This window comes from Canis lupus, chromosome 26 (genome assembly GCF_003254725.2).
Source record: "Canis lupus dingo isolate Sandy chromosome 26, ASM325472v2, whole genome shotgun sequence".
NCBI lineage: Eukaryota > Metazoa > Chordata > Mammalia > Carnivora > Canidae > Canis > Canis lupus.
This window is the reverse complement of record NC_064268.1, coordinates 5964327-5977112: the sequence shown is the minus strand read 5'-3', so window position 1 is coordinate 5977112 and position 12786 is coordinate 5964327. Positions and strand designations below refer to the sequence as shown.

Below are 12786 nucleotides of genomic sequence, written 5' to 3'. Positions count from 1 at the left end.
CCAAAGTCTGTCTCGGATCCCCTTCCAGCCTGCCGGTTGTTCCCCTTCATATGCCCTTCATTCCCAGCCTCAAGTCCATCCTGCCTTCCTCCACCAAGAAAGACAGCAAGGAGGCAAGAAACACCAGCCCTCTTTCTTTCTGCTCTTCAAAAATCCAAACCCCATCTTTCTCCTGTTGCCACCAAATCGGGGACAGTCTGTGTTCTCTTTCTGATTTCTGGCCCATACCTCTGGCAAAGATCTTGGCATTCCAGGGGCCAGACATGGGAGGTTTCTTTTCCCCACCTCCCCACCACCAACTTAAAAAAAAAAAAAGTCAGTCTCCGAAGTGTTGATTTTCCTGCTATTTTTAAGTTCAATCAGATTGGATTTCATGACAGGAAATACCTTCCCATTTTCTCCCTCTCTCCCCACTGTCTGCGCTGCACTACAGAGGTCCACAGTCTAACTGAAACAATATAGGATTTGGAGCCAAGCGTCTAGAATGAGGACGTTTGAGCACAGGCTCTTCTCTCTCCAAATAAACCTCAGTGCCCCCAAATGGAAAAACCCAGCTCTCAGAACACAAGCTGTTGGCAGCTCATCTGAGTGAATAAAAGGACGTCTTTTATTTTGCAAAGACCACATTCTCTTAGAGGGTGACTCTATCCTCCTGTGGGGCCACTGTTTTTAGTTGGACGCTGGGGGAACAAAGGACAATCCTAGCAGCAACACCTGCATTTGTAATTGTAATTGTCGATGGGTTATCTCAAAGGCTCCTGATGTGCCTTAACCCCTTGAATCCTAAGACTGCAAGGAAGCTGGGCCAGGGAGAGGTTAAATGCACAGCCTCACAAGATGGCAGGTGGCAGCCAGCCATGGCCTTGGAGCTCAGGGCTTCTGGTCTGTGGCTCACGTGCACACTTCCTCCACCAGCCAGGGCCACCTCAACTCCTGCATTGGAGAGGAAGAAAGGAGAACATCTTAGAGACCCGGCGTGTGGAATCTGGGCTGAACACTCGGGCCCAGATTCCCCCGGTAGTTCACTTAATCATATTTTGGTACTGCTAAACTCCAGTTTAGCCCAGAGGCATCAACAGGCAGGGATTGCCAACTGGCCTTTGCAATGTTTGCTTTCCCCTCCTTAGTTGCTGGCTCTGTGTATGGGTGGGATATCCATTTTAGATCTTGGCTCTGGCTCTCTGATGTGAGGATAAATCTAGTGTGTTTTTATCTTTACAGGAGGGATAGGGCTGCGTTCTTCTTACCAACTGGCCAGGGCTTTACTTAGGAATAAAGCACGTTGAGCATCTGATAAACCCCCTACATAATGTGCAAGGCACCCTGTGCTTCTCTGTAGGAGGTGAGGTGTTTATACTCCAGAACTGCTGACCCATCGCTGCAAATTTCCCATGTCCTGCTGCATTGAGGCCCTTTCTCCTCCGACCATCTGCTTGAATCAAATCTTGTCCTTGCTAATGAAGCCAAAGGAAGTCCCATATTTCTCATCTGTCTGCTTCTTCCGAATGGCTGATTCTGGACAGTTCTGGAATGTGGACTGTGCCAGTGCTCTGGGCCTCCTTGCAGCTCACTGTCCTCCATACCCACCTTCTCCCAGGACAAATACGCCTGACTCTTTGCCAACCTCCCCTTCTCTTTGCCACATGACCTTGCCTTCAGGATAAATATCTCTGGATGACAAAAGACTGATGCCTCTATAAAGACTTCCCATAGCTCACATGATGTCTCCTTTGTGGGAAGTCGTGTTCTACCTCAGGGCAAGGCTCATGGAAACTATACTGCTCCTTGTTGAGACAATAGTCCCCCAACCACCCCAAAGCTTTCAAGAAATCAGGAATTCTGAGCTGCTGGTTGTGCCTGCTTTCCCACTGAGTTTCTGCTCCGAGCTGGCTGCCACTGAAGGCTGCTTGGACTGAGTCCAGATTGGGGCCCAGATCTTGGGCATGCCAGCTCCTTATGAAAGGGTATCCCTAGAAAGGCTCTACAAGGCACAGTCCCTGATTTCCTAATTCGGAGTCAGGAACCCCCACCCCATTAGCCTCAACTCTACTTAAACTTCCAATGACACACACAGATTGGACAGGTTGGTCTGCCATCATGTAGCCTGGTCCTTAACATCCAGACAGGGAGTTGGGGCCATCGTGTCTCCATTTTTCTCTGGAAAATGTCTGATGTACGTTTCACCTTACAGACTATCAGAAAATTCCCTGAGGGCCTTTGTGATACTGAAGGACCAGTTGTATGGGCAGGGGAAAGGTGCCACCCTAGTGCTGGGACGGGCATTGGGGCTCAGAGATAAGATGCAAGAGAGCAGAAAATACTCACCAAATTCCTCCGCTTGCCTGAAGTGTCCTTTGGGAGCTGGATTCCGTAGGAAAGCAGACTCTGCTTCCACCCCCTGAAATATTACATGTCCCTGATCAGTTGTATAATCATTTCCTGATTACAAAGCTCATATGTGCTCATTGCAGAAAATTCAAAGAGCAGAATGGAAGGGAGAGAATGATAAAACGCAGCTAGAAGTTCCCCATCTATCGCCCCTCCCCTTAGCGATACCCACTATTAATTTTTTTTCAATCAAAGGGAAATTCACATGACATAAAATTAACCATTTGAAAGTGAACAATTCAGTGGCATTTTGCACATGTCCAGCGTTTGCAACTGACACCCCTATCTAGTTCAAGAACATTTCCATCACCCCAAAATAAAACCTTGTACTATTAATACTGATATATTTCCTTCTGGCATTTTTCTACTTTAATACAGTATTTCCAAATTGTACCCTAATTTTGTCCCTTGGTTAAATTTTATTTTATATCAACATTACTGGACTATAATGTACATAGAATAAGATATCTAACTTAGATGTGCAGGGTGATGGGTTTTGACAAATGTGTATGTTACAAATGTATACACCTATGTAATCTCTACCCCAGTCAAGATGTAGAGTATTTCTAGCACTCTAGAAAGTTCCCTCGAACCCTTTGGGAGGGTCGTATTCTCCTTTCTCCATCATAGGCAACCACTGTGTTCATTTCCATTTCTATTAATTCTGAAGTTCTAGAGCTTCACATAAATGGAATCATCCAGTGTGTTTTCTTTCCTACCATCTTTTCAGTCAGCACTACCTTTCTTAAAAAATATTTTATTTAGAAAAGAAAAAAAAAAGAAACAAAGAAAAAAAAAGAAAAAATTTTTTTATTTAAATTCAATTTGTCAACATACAGTACAACAACCAGTGCTCATCCCATCAAGTGCCTTCCTTAGCAACCGTCACTCAGTTACCTCATCCCCCCACCCATCTCACCTTCTTCAACCCTTTGTTTGTTTCCCAGAGTTAGGAGTCTTTCATGGTTTGTCTCCCTCTCTAATTTTTCTTCACTCAGTTCCCTTCCTTTCCCTTATAATCCCTTTCATTATTTCTTATATTCCACATATGAATGAAATCATATGATAATTGTCCTTCTCCAATTTACTTATTTCACTCAGCATGATACCCTCCAGTTCCATTCATGTTGAAGTAAATGGTAGGTATTCGACCTTTCTGATGGCTAAGTAATATTCCATTGTGTGTGTATATATAATATATATATGTTACATCTTCTTTACCCATTCATCTGTTGAAGGCCATCGTGGCTCCTTCCACAGTGTGGCTATTATGGACACTGCTTCTATGAACACTGGGGTGCAAGTGTCCTATTGTTTCACTACATCTATATCTTTGGGGTAAATACCCAGTAGTACAATTGCTGGGTCGTAGGGTAGCTCTATTTTTAACTTCTTGAGGAACCACCACACTGTTTTCCAGAGTGGCTGCACCAGCTTTCATTCCCACCAATAGTGCAAGAGGATTCCCCTTTCTCCAAGCACTATGTTTTTGAGATTCATCCATGCTGCTGCATGAATCAGCAAATTTATTCTTTACTGTTGCTAAGAATAACTCAAGTGTATGAATAAATAACCAATATGAATATAAAATTTTAAACAAATAAGCAAATAAACAGTTCATTCACTTGTTGTCTTGATGGATATTCCATTGAGTTCTATGACAAATCTTCTCCATGTTTTTAATAACTTCACAAACAACTTTCAACACCTACCTCATGTCATTAGTTGGGTCTAACAATTTAACTGAGCTGCCTATTATTCATGGGCAGCTAGGTTTTGTCTATTGTGATGAACATCCTCATATACAAAGTTTTGTCCAGTGCTTGCTTGGAAGCAAATGATGAAATCTGAGTTAAGAACATTTTAAAGGTCAAAAAAAAAAAAAAAAAAAAAAGGAACATTTTAAAGGTTCAAGACACATGGCTACATTTTTCTCTATACCCCACAGTCTAAATGAAGAGCCCATGTATAGGGTGATCATATGACTCAGTTCTGGCTAGTGAGCCCTAAGTGGAAATCCAATGGAGACTTTTGGGATGGCTTTGCTTTCCTTATATATGTACCACTCTCCTTTTCTTTCTTGCTTCAGCCAGGCACAGAAGGCTGGATGTGGAGCAGCCATCTTGTGACCTGGATATACCCCATTAAAGATGGAGAAGTAGAACAACCTATCAGAGAGGCTGAGCATATTCTACTGGCTTCAGAAGCTAGATTTGGGACCAACAATTTGAAACTTCAGAGAAGAAGATATTAAGTTATTCCAATTTTAGTAGTCAGTGAAATTCTTGTCAACAGAGGTAGTCAAACAGAATGGAAAGCCTATTTAGGGGAATGTGGAAGGCAGAACAAGCATAGGATAGGGTAGCCTGTGAGAGAGATGATTGTATGATTCAACTCTAATGGGCACATTTTTGCCTTTTGATTCTGTCCAAGGAAGGTGGCCATATGACTCCATGTGTCCCTCTTCATCTTAACAACGATGTTAGAATCCATCTTATTCTTTTAAAAAATATTTTATTCATTTATTAGAGAAAACATGAGCAGGGTGAGGAGCAGAGAGAGAAGCAGGCTCCCCACTAAGGAGCTCAATAGGGCTCTGGGATCATGACTGGATCCGAAGGCAGATTCTTAAACTACTGAGCCACCCAGGCACCCCCATCTTGTTCTTTATAAGATTCCAGAAAGCTGGTTGATGTATCCTTTAAAACTATGCTCAGATCCTCTACTCTCAGGTACACACTCATCAATCTTCTTCTGTGGTTTTATTAAAAAGTCTTTCATGTGTATTAAAAATGCAAAATACCTATCTACCTATCGCCAAATTCCAGAAATGCACAAATATGAAAAGGTGTGGTTTTTAATTTTTTTTGATTACCGCTGCCACAGTGGTCATTAATATGTAAATTCCATTGGCTAAGGAGGTTGACTTTTAGTCATAAATTGCCTCTTTCCTCTTGATAATCCTGTCTGACTCTACAGCTGTCTAGACAATGGAAAAATTAACACCATGAAACAGAGTAGTTTAACAACCTTTGGAGCCAAATACTTTCTTTCTTTTTTTTTTTTAAATAAAAATCCATGGTGAGAAATGTGAGACCAATTAGTTAATTATGCAAGGAATCCCTCTGGAGTACCAACCTTGAATAATAATAAGACCTTTCATTTGAATAACATTTTAATACTTCGAAAAAGTACTTTTCCATGCATTATCCTCTTTGATCCCTTGGAATGTGTGATTTTATTTCTATGACCATGCTCCAAGGTTGTAAAGACCACCAAAATGCAACACCTAAGCTCTGTAGCATTACTATCACATTCTCTTCTTTAGCAAATTAATTCCTTGTGAGAAAATGCAAGCTCAGCTCATTCAGATAGGTCAATAGTGACTTAGTTGAGAAAAAAGAAAATTACTTATAAATCCTTAAAAAAAAAACTTTTAAAATCCTTCACTGACTTTCCATTGCTTTGAGATCAAAACCCCCCAAATTTTACCAGGATCACCAAGACTGGCCATGATTTTGCCACGGTTAACCTCTTCCCAATCTCATGTCTTGCTAATTTCTCTCCAGCTTTCTTCCCTCTGTCCAAACTGAGCTTTTTAAAGTTCTTCCAACACATGATGCCACTCTTCAAGCACTCCTTCACCTGGTTAGTACCTAGTGATTCAAAAGTTACTTTCTCAGAGAAAGACAACCCCCACATTTTCTCCATATATTAAAGCAGATCAAATGTCTTTGTAATACATCTTCAGAGAACAATGTTTCTTACCTTTAGAAGTAGAGGTAAATAAACTACAGCCCTAGAACCAAATCTGGACCTCCCCCCTGTTTTTACAAATAAAGTTTTATGTGTACAAGGCCACATTCATTTTTTATGTATTGTCTATAGCTGTTTTCTTATTTTAAATTTTTTCCAGCTTTACTGAGGTGTGAAAAACCATATATACTTAGGTTCACAGCATGATGTTTTGATAGATGTATACATTGTGAAATGATCACCACAACCAAGCTAATTAGCCTACCTATCATCTCAGAGTCAATCTTGTGTATGCGTGTGTGTGTGTGTGTGTGTGTGTGGTGAAAATACTTAAGATCCACTCTCTTAGCAGATTTCAAGTATTATTATTAACTGTAGTCATCATGCTGTCCATTAAAGCTCCAGAACTTATTCATATTCTAACTCAAAGTTTGTACTCTGACCAATATCTGCTTTTCTCCTATCTCCTGGTCTCTGGTAACCATCATTCTGCTCTCTGTTACTATGAGTTTGACCTTTTTTGTTTTTTAGGCTTTTTTTTAAAGATTATAGATATAAATGAGATTGTGCAGTCTTTATTTTTCTGTGTCTGGCTTATTTTACTTCGCATAATGTCCTCCAGATTCCTCCTTATTGTTGCAAATGACAAACTTTCCTTCTTTTTAAAGGTTGAGTACTATGCTACTGTATTGTGTGTGTGTGTGTGTGTGTGTGTGTGTACTATACATATGTGGGATATACACACCATATTTTCTTTATCCATTCATCCATTGATGCACACTTTTGCTGTTTCCATGTCTTGGCTACTGTGAGTAACGTTCATGGCTGTTTTCTTGCTACAATGGCAGAGCTGAGTGGTTGCAACTGAGACCATATGGCCCACATAACCTAAAATACTGACTATCTGGCCCTTTATGCAAGAGTTTGTTGATCCTTGCTGCAGAGCATTGATCTTAGTTTGCAATGATACATTGGTCATTAAGATGATGTGACTATCTGTTACCAATTCTAGACTGTGGGCTCAGAACTTGTCAGTAGTTCAATAAATATTGTTGAATGAAAGGAAAAATGAATGGGAAAAACAAAGAAGTCACACACACAAAAAAAAAAATGAAAGGAAGAGAGAGAAAAAAGGAACCATGCTTGGGCATTATGATTTCTATGATGTTAAGAATTCTGATCTTTTTTTTTTAAGATTTTATTTATTCATGAGAGATACAAGAGAGAGGCAGAGACATAGACAGAAGCAGGCTTCTCACAGGGAGCCCAATGTGGGACTCAATCCCTAGACCCAGGATCATCCCCTGGGCAGAAGGCAGATAGATGCTCAACTGCTGAGCCACCCAGGTATCCCAAGAATTCTGATCTTTTGAGTTGAGTAGACATGCTCTGTTTTCATGAACTCTCACCCAGAGTTTCTGGCTCTTTTCTGAGCTTGATACAAAGCAGATAAAAGGATAGAGTGAGGCCAGAGATGGAATTATACACCAACATCTGGGGCACCTGGGTGGCTCAGTGATTGAACATCTGCCTTCAGCTCAGGTTGTGACCCTAGGATCCTGGGATTGAGTCCTACATCAGGCTTTCCAGCAGGGAGCCTGCTTCTCCCTCTGCCTATGTCTTTGCTCTCTCTATGTGTCTTTCATGAATAAATAAATAAAAATCTTAAAAAAAAAACCCAACCAAACACCAACATCTGAGTCTTGGACTGAGCATGGGACAACTGCTACCCATCTTGGTGGGGCCTATTTTCAGGAACCAACTTACCCATCACACAGATTTTTCAGGGATTTAGCTTATCGTGTATTTCTTCCACCTGGAAAACTATAAAAAATATTCAGACTGGGCTGTGGTGTGCTAGGTGAATGTCAGTCTTATCTCCCTGAAAGACTTGCTCTTAGTTTGTAGAACTTCCAACCCATAATGAGCAACAGAAGATGGTTAACACTGTGGGCTGCTTTTATTTTTTTTAGTATTTTATTTATTTATTTATTCATGAGAGAGAGAGAGAGAGAGAGAGAGAGAGGCAGAGGGAAAAGCAGGCTCTATGCAGAGATCCCAAAGTGGGACTTGATCCCAGGACTCCGGGATCACGCCCTGGGCAGAAGGCAGGTGCTAAACTGCTGAGCCACTCAGGGATCCCCTGTAGGCTGGTTTTAAAACATCCAAAATGCTCTGACCCTCTTCCCATTGAGAGAGGCGGTCCATAACTATGGTGAAAATGACTCCATATGATTTCCAAGGCTAGGTCATAAAAGGACATGAAACATCTACTTTCGTCACTGGAACTTTGGAGACTAGAGCCTTCGTGAAAGGAATGTAATTATCCTGAGCCTGCCATGCTGGAGAGGCCTCAAGTGATTCTCCCCTTGACAACTCTCTGAACCCAGCCTTCCAAGGTACTGGACATATAAGCAAGGCCATCTTGGACTCTCTGTGCTAGCCTATCAGCCAGCTGAGTACTACCGAATGATCTCTGTGGACACTGTAGAGAACGGAAGAATCACCAGGCCACACTCTGCCTGGACTGCTGATCACAGCATTACAAGTTATAATAAAATGGCTCTTACTCTAAGTTATTATGCTTTGGATTTGGTTGTTACACAGCAGCAGCAGCAGCTTACCAGAAAACACTACAACTGAGAGAGTGAAAAAAGGTATTTCATTAAGGTGGGTAGTATATGGTAAGTCACTGAAATTGCCCAGTTCTGGGCAAACATTTTTATGCTCAGTTTTCCAGATGAGGAATCAACACAGGTTGAATCACTTCAACAAATGTGTAGAGGACTTACAACTACTGCATTGTTTTGTCACTATAAGAACTACAGTGGTGGGGAGAACATCCAGAGGGTGGGTCAAATGAATCTTTTAAAATCTGTCTTGGGGTGCCTGGGTAGCTCAGGTCATGATCCTAGGGTCCTTGGATCAAGCCCTAAGTCGGGCTCCCTGCTCAGCGGGGAGTCTGCTTCTCCCTCTCCCTCTGCCCCTCCGCCTGCTTTTGCATTCATGCACTCTCTCTCTCTCTCAAATAAATAAATAAAATCTTAAAAAAAAAAAAAAAAAAAAAGATCTGTCTCTGTCCAGGCCAGGAAATTTGTAACTTGCTAACATTCAAGTAGAACACTGAGGGTGTTTTAAATGAAGTTTCCAAAGACGGCACAGGACTGTATTCCTGGCAGTGGCTGCCAGGGAAAGCTTGATGTGGAGAAGGTTGAGTTTGACAAATATATGGAACAACATTAAGGAGCCAAGCTTCTGTTCCAGAAAATGGCAATCGTCAGTATGGGTCCAGGTTCCACCCTGACCTTCCCTGCCTCCACCTCTTTCTTCCCTCCAAAAAGACTGCTTTCCTATGTTGTATTTTTAAGGAGGAAATGTTTGGCATGAAAAGAATTAAGTCTTTTCCATTGTACACTTGTCTTCTGAGGAGGAGGAGCCAGGATTCATTACATAGACATCTTCTTATTGAGATACTCTGGATGGGTGGATGTGGGGGTGGGGGGTGGGCCATGAGGGCCAGTGATTGGTGGTCTATGGGGTGAAGACTGGGGTTTTCATAAGGGAATGTGTTTGGAGGTTTATGAAGTGTGCTCTATGGCCTCATGGTGTGAAGCAAATGTAATAATTCACCTTGGGGTGTCCATATTTCCTGTTCTTCCCCTAAAACATAGCACCCTTGACATAATTGATTCTGGATCCCTGGCCCACCAAGGGACAAATGTGTATATAGTCCCTGGAACCCTGGACATCTCCATAGGAATACACCTTAGGCCTATAAATTGTGTGGAAGACATGTTACCATAGGCATACAAGCAACAACTGAAGCATCTGATGGAAGACTATTGAAAGGTGCAGGCATTGTGAATTCCAAACAGAAGGATGATTTTGCCTTCAGTTTGGAGCCTGAAGGAAAAAAAGAAAAGAAAGAGCTGGAGTTCAATGCATGGGGAGTTGGCAGGAATGAAAGCATAAAAATTCAACCAGAAAAGGCCACTGGAGTTTTCCAGCCAGAGAGAGATTCAAAACTGGAATGAATGAACCAGAACTAAAAGTCTCCATTTCCTCCCCGCGTTGTAGGAAAATTGAAAATCTCAGTCCTCTCCGGATTCCAGTGGAAATAACTGCTCCCTTAATAATGGCAAAGCAAAGATCTGGGCCATATTATGCCAGCGTGTTTCTCTTCTGTGTCTTCCTGTCTGCTCATGGTGGCCGGTTCCAGCCCAAAGGTTACCCCCACCCCCGTTGTAATCACCCTCCTTTTTCACTGTCACAGGGCAATTTTGTTTTGAGTCCTGTGAAAGTAACTTTAGTATTTGGCTTGGAAAAATGGCTTCTTTAACTCAATTTGTGCCTTCCCCAGGACAGCCCATTAAGAAGTGCCAAAGGCAGCTGAGGCCTCTGTCTCGGCTCCCCCAAGCAGCACAGTCCTGCCCCCCTCAGATACAATAGTGTGGGCTAGAACCTAGACCCACGGGACGTGAGATCTGGGGTCCTCTCTTCTGACTGTTGTGTAGGTAAATAAGGTTGATAGGCAGAGGAGTGAGCTTCACATTCTCAGGAAGGACAGAATTTTACAAACCCAACATGCCGTCGTTAGCTGCATTAAGGCAGGAACAATGCACAACAGACATCACCCCTGCTCCCATCCCTTCCTCCTGAGAATGTGAGGCCCTGTCAGACCAAAGCTGCAGAGGGCTCCTTCCCAGCTGTCTAAAAAGTCTTGGGATGACTGGTCAGAGGCACTAGAGAAGCAGATCCCTGAAAACAGACTGGGGTAGAAAAGGTTATAATGCTTCTCCCGGACTGTTAATGAAGCCCTGGAAAACACAGTGTGCCCCTTGCTTCTGAAGCCGGCTGTGACAGAAGCAGCTGAGACTCTATTTTTCCAAGTAGCAGGAAACCGCTGTGCCCCATGTGCCTGGTTCTGAAAAGCACTGTTTGGGAGACCAAAGGGAGGGCTGCTTCTGCCCAGGGAACTAAAAATAAAGCTCCTGGAAGGGGTATTTTGGGGATGCTGTGGGGGCAGGGATTGACATGTGTACTTTAGGGCTGTGGTTTCCAAACTATGTTTTATGAGGGCCCTAGGGAGGAGGATGGCGGTGCCTGGGGGCCCAGCAAGGGCCCAGCAAGGCTGCCCCAGGCCTCTGCTTTAGCCAGCCTGCCCTGGCTGTGCCCCAAGTCAGGGAGTCCACCTGGTGAGAAGATGTGTCCATCTAGTGCTTACAGTGGCCTCAGTAGGCCCACAGGTGGTATCAGGGAGCCCGAGGGGCAAAATTTAAGGAGGGGCCACTTTCAGCAGGACAGAGCGAAGGGGTGGGCCTGAGGGTGAGCTCCCCTGTCCCTAGGCAACTTCTGGTACCTGGGACCCCAGAATCCCCTGCTAAAAGCGCCGAGCCTGGGAGAGACCACCTTGCTGGCGTGTGTCCCCCCAGATCCGAGGGTGCCCAAGAGGCAGCTTTTAAGGCGCCGTGGGTGGGGCTAGATTTGCAGGCTGGGGGTCAGTCTGAGCATGCACAAGGCTCCCGGCAGTGCAGGGCGCACGGTGTCCACTTAGCCCCGGTGCAGGGAGGGGCACGCTGTGTGCGGTGTACCTGCGCCCTACACGTGTCCACACATGTGACCACACGCAGCCCTGAGGTGTGCCAGTTTCTCTTCACAGCCCCCAACATCACCCATGAGGCCACCCTGGAGGCGGCATCTGAGAGCCCATCTCATCCCCTTCCTCCTTTAGGGCCTGGGGTCCGGGGGGCCCCTGACTCCCACCCGGAATCCCTCAGGACCCCTTAGGCCACACTACGCGGCCGAGCACCATCGCAGTAGCAGCTTTTAATCTGCTATGGCGCCGCGTCGCTCACTTCCTAGACAGACTGGTTTGTGTCTCCTTTAGTTGGAAGCGACAGAAACCCCAACTGGGTTAAGCACTAAAAATAATTTATTGTCTCATTTGACCACAATTGCCGAGTCCCAGTATAGGTGGGATGGATATGGGCATCTGCACGTCATCAAGATGCAGTTTCTAGGGACGCCTGGGTGGCTCGGTGGTTAAGCGCCTGCCTTTGGCTCAGGGCATGATCCTGGGGTCGTGGGATGGAGTCCCACATCGGGCTCCCTGCGTGGAGCCTGCTTCTGCCTCTCTCTGTGTCTCTCATTAAAAAAAAAAAAAAAAAAAAAAAAAGATGCAGTTTCTAGCTGAGTCCCTTCCTGGCCTCTTCCTGGAAGCCACTGGTTGGGCCACGCTTGCTCCTCGGGCTTGAAAGATGGCAGCGCCCAGACTTTAGAGAAAAGCCGGCCAGTTCCTTGTTCCCAGCATGCCTATCAAAATTCTGTGGCCTCTCATTGGCTCTTGCTGAGCCACATGACAAACATGAACCAATCGCTGTGGCCCTGGGGTCCCTGGAGCCCTGCTGCCCTGGTGGATCCTGGTCAGAGCCAGTCTCAAGGTTACGTGGGGAGGCTGCCCAGAGGGCGGCTGAGCTCCCCTTCTAGAAGAAACTAAATGAATGCCAAGACTTGTTATCTATATAAAAAAGAAAGAAGGGGCACCTGGGTGGCTCAGTGGTTGAGCATCTGCCTTCGGCTCAGGTCATGATCCCAGAGTCCTGGGATCGAGTCCCGCGTCCGGCTCCCCACAGGGAGCCTGCT

The 12786-nt window shown here is 44.4% G+C and overlaps 1 long non-coding RNA gene and 1 other non-coding gene across 2 annotated transcripts in view; one reads left to right on the top strand and one right to left on the bottom strand.

Moving 5' to 3' along the window:
* Nucleotides 1-12786, top strand: part of LOC112676455 (uncharacterized) — a 123892-nt gene that overhangs the window by 90574 nt on the left and 20532 nt on the right. The gene's annotated exons all lie outside the window — the stretch shown is intronic.
* LOC118352380 (uncharacterized) lies at nt 611-3050 on the bottom strand. Its single transcript, XR_004809417.2, has 3 exons — nt 2932-3050; nt 2326-2398; nt 611-933 (listed from the first exon to the last, which is right to left on the bottom strand). It is a non-coding gene; the product is annotated as an uncharacterized LOC118352380 (long non-coding RNA).